Source organism: Serinus canaria, chromosome 2 (assembly GCF_022539315.1).
Source record: "Serinus canaria isolate serCan28SL12 chromosome 2, serCan2020, whole genome shotgun sequence".
NCBI lineage: Eukaryota > Metazoa > Chordata > Aves > Passeriformes > Fringillidae > Serinus > Serinus canaria.
In genome coordinates, this window is record NC_066315.1 from 67652275 (window position 1) to 67656591 (window position 4317).

The 4317-nt window shown below is 39.5% G+C and overlaps 1 protein-coding gene across 1 annotated transcript in view; it reads left to right on the forward strand.

The window, feature by feature from the left end:
* The window catches only part of LYRM4 (LYR motif containing 4), a 615895-nt gene that overhangs the window by 431674 nt on the left and 179904 nt on the right, over window positions 1–4317 (forward strand). The gene's annotated exons all lie outside the window — the stretch shown is intronic.

Below are 4317 nucleotides of genomic sequence, written 5' to 3' on the forward strand. Positions count from 1 at the left end.
TAAAAATTGTATGTATTGTCCAACCTTACTGAATGCTGAGAGTTCTGGAAAGATTCATAAGTCGAGATAGAAGAGATTATATTTTTATTAGATGAGGATAATCTGCAGCTAGATGGGATACATTAATTTACATTCGTGGTAAAAGAACTGCAATGGTTTGGAGTAACAGGGATGTCTTTGAATGGAACATTAGGGCAAAGTGTAAGACAGAGGCAGTTCAAGGCATGCACCAGGTGGTTATTGGAGGTGACTACTGAGAATTGTGGACCAAGAACTTGGTATTTTAGATCCAAAGTAAGCACAATGCTGCAAAAAGGCTATTCCTCCAGAAGTAATGATTGCATGAAAATGAACCAGCAATCCAGCCAAGAAAAGTGGAGTATAATTTGTTAGCTCCTGATTAAGTCTCATGTTTATATTTCTCTGCTGGTAAAAAACTCTGCTTAAGTAAATAGGTCCAAGTCTAATTCCTTCTTGAGTGTCAGGAACTGAGCGTACCTTTCATGCTGAGAAAAAAATAGGTCCCATGTAAACAGGAGATTCCAAAGACATCAATAATTAATGCCCTTTGCTAATATTGTAGTTTTCTACATTGTAGCAGCAAAGATATGTAAATCCCTCTCCTACATGTGTGAAACAGGTTGTCATCGTCAATGCAAAAACCATTCTAAAATCATCACAAAGTCTTGCAGGATTTATTGGACTTGTTTTCAAGGGGAAAACCATTTGTCATGGAAATCAAGTTCTGAATAATAAAGTACACAATACATCCGCTTTCTGGATAAACATTTCCATCAAAGAGAGAACAGCTGCCTTGTCATGTTAAAGAACTGTAAATACTCAACTCCTTAATACTGAGTTCAGTACAGTAACATTACAAAAAGCTTATTTTAGAAAATTTATAGAAAAAACAATCAAACACCCAGCACAAAGACTACAGAAATTATTGCAAAGATGCAAGAATGATCATCACAGAAAAAGAAAAGAAAAGATTGTTGTGCTTGTCAGACTCTAGAATCTTGCACAACTGAAGAAGAAGAAACTGGTGATGCAAATTTCCTGAACAAACTGGTGACACAAATGATAGAGTGATCACCTCAGTATATCAAAATCAGCTTTGATTGTGTCAACACCATTCCTCCCACCACAAAGTTACGCAAAACGCTTCTTGTTCAGGCTTGTATCAACACATCAGAGAACCTGCAATTATGCTGAAACGCACAGCACATAAGTACAGATTACAACAGGCAATCATTCTGCAAACAAAACATCAGGATCTGGTGGTCTGAAAACTTAGTGCATGATTTGGTATTTCATAAGAAGGGCCCAGTGTTTTCTCTAGCACATATATATGTGCCCATATATAAAGGGACAGAACAAAATTGCATAACATTGAGCTGCACTGAAAGCTGTAAGGTTTGTGACCTTGATCCCCAAGATCACAATTCCAGGAATAAGAATACATCACAAAGAAGAAACAGTTAAAAACATGGTCAGAAAATAAACCATATTGCACATGTAAGGAAAAGATAACACCACCTATAGGACAGAAAGAGATTTGTGTAATGGGCTGTTCATAAAACGGGGGAGTGGTTATGTCTTAGCTCACCTGAGCACTGAGATGAATGCTAGGAAGTTGAGAGAAGAACTGGAGAAAGAAAAAGAGAGAAGAAAAAAACAAGGAGGACACCTGAAGGTATAGGTTTCTAGAGACAGAGCAAACTGCACTCTTGTAGATACAACACATGGATTGTGATCTGTATCTTAGAGAGGTGATGAAGGTGATGAAGAAGTCACTGAGGTTACAATTCCTCCATGCCACTCTCTGTAAGCACAGAATACTGCTGGTGTCTGTATTTAATCCTATAGTATGCAAGCCATCTTTGAATGCAAATATGCCTTTTTGCAGTCTTCAGGCAAAACTGAAAAATGTTCATGCATTTTCAGAAGTTCCAATGTGACTTTATTAAAAAGCCTGGCCTATTTAAACTGACATACATTCAGCATAAAGAAATTAGGCAAAATTAAACTTCTAGGTAGTAGCAGAAAACATGAAGATGAGCTAAAGGAAAGAACATGAGAATTTTACCCAAGGATAAAAGTGCAGCCAGAAAAAAATCTTCATATTACCATTAATAATAAAATGCTAGAGAGGGCATTGCCATGAGGGACTTGTTTGTCAAACAATAAATCTGAAGCAACCTACTAAATGAGTCCTCTAGGGAGCCCACTCTAGATTCATTACTTCATTGCTAGCAATACTACTACAGTAAACTTTCAATTGATATTCATTACATTACATTTCTGTAGTGATTTTTCTGGCCTTTACAAATAACAACACTAAATTTTTTGTGTTCATAAGGTTTCAGTTTAAAAAAAGTGTTCCTATAACTCGACAAAACAAATGCTAGCATTTTAGAGCCAAATTCTCCTCTTATTCACAGCATAAGCTTTGATGCTATATCTCAGAGCAAAACTTAGCTCACAGTTTGTCTTTATATGTTCAAAATACTATCTCTAACAAGTTACATACTTTTAAGCCATGAGTTTTGCTTGATTAGGGGAAAATAAGGATATAGATCAACAGAAGTATTTACTTCAGCATCTTCAGGAGAGTGCTTTTAAAGTCTTCTGCAAATGTGAAATAATTTCACATCACAGTCTAGTGTAGCAGAGATGGAAATTGCTACTGAGAGGCTAAACACAAATAAATACCTGCTTTAAGTAGGTCTGCTAGAACTATAAACCAATAAAGGTTGTTTCTGAAATTGAGAAATGCTAGGCTTTTACATCTGTAATCATGAGTAAAAGTCATATATCAAGTTCAAAGAACATCCATACTTGAAACCCAAGGCTGCATTAGAAAAAATCAGCTACGTGTGATTTGACTCAGGTCACACATGATGACCTCCACAGTGTGAGGGAAAAAATGTGCCATCCTGATTGTTACTCTCTATCAGTTATGTACTATTTGGAAATCTGTAATCAAACACTTAAGAAAGCAGAACTCTGCAGTTCATTAGTAGCTTCAAAACATTTATCCTTGAGAAGACTCATAAACACATTTACTTTTGGGGAGGAGGGGGGGAAAGCCCCTGGACTAAAAGGTGATTTTTATTAGATGTCTTTTGAAAGGAAACTAACAGAGCTGAGTACCTGACTTGTAAGGATCTTCAGAGCACCTAAGCAAATACAGAAACATCTTTCACAGAGCAAGTAACACTAGCAAAGGAAAATTAAATACACCTTCAGGAGCTGAAGATGAAAGAGCAAAAGCTGAACAATAAACAGTGATATCTTTTAAGTGAGATGGGGCAGACACTAGTGTTTATTCTGCCCTTACACAGTGACAATGCCACTGACATACAGACACCAAGCCATCCAGCAGCCTGCCAGGTGATTTGTGTGTACAAACAAGAACACAAACATTTCAGGAGCTTCCTAAATAGAAACTTAGTACAACAAGTGGCTGTAATTAATAATGCAATGCCCACTACAAGTTGCTATTGGAGGGACTGAGACAAACTTATGACTTTTGCCCATTAAAGGGTTCCAGTTTCAGTTCATCTTGTTTTCCATTGACTGCTCTGGTGACCTTGGTTGATCACCAGGTTTGTGTCACAGCTGGTTCTATTTCTGACCCTGCAGAATTTGCAGCATGTGGAAATGCCTGGTCTTCTTGTTACCCTTGCTGTGAGTGAGTTTAGGGTCTTGACCAGCTCCTAAAGAACCTTTAGACTCAAAAGTGTCAGGGACCACATGGGATTTTATCCAAGGGTACTGAGGGAGCTGGGGCACTAAGCTGCTCTCCATCATTTATTATCAGTACTTTGGGAGCTAGAGGTGTTTAGCCTGGAGAGGAGGAGACTCAAGGGTGACCTTATCTCTCTCTACAGCTGCCTGGAATGAGGTTGAAGCCAGGTGGGATCGGCCTTTTCTCCGAGGCAACCACCGACAGAATGAGAGGACGTAACCTCAACCTGCACCAGGAAAGCTTCAGGCTGGATATTACGAAGAATTTCTTCACAGAAAAAGTGAAGACATTGGAATGGGCTGTCCAGGGAGGTGGTGCCATCACCATCCCTGGAGGCGTTCAAGAAACCACGAAGTTCAGCTAGTTCACTTGGTGCCATGGTTCAGCTGACAAGGGGGTGTTCGGCAAAGGTTGGACTCTGTGATCTCAGAGGTCTTTTCCGACCTCAATGATCCCGAGATTCCCGAGCACAGCTTTAGAGGGCGGCCACACGCAGCAGAGCCCACCCGCTTTTAGCGACAGGGCGGAGCTCGGCGCCGGCCCCGCCCTCAGGCCGCCCTCTC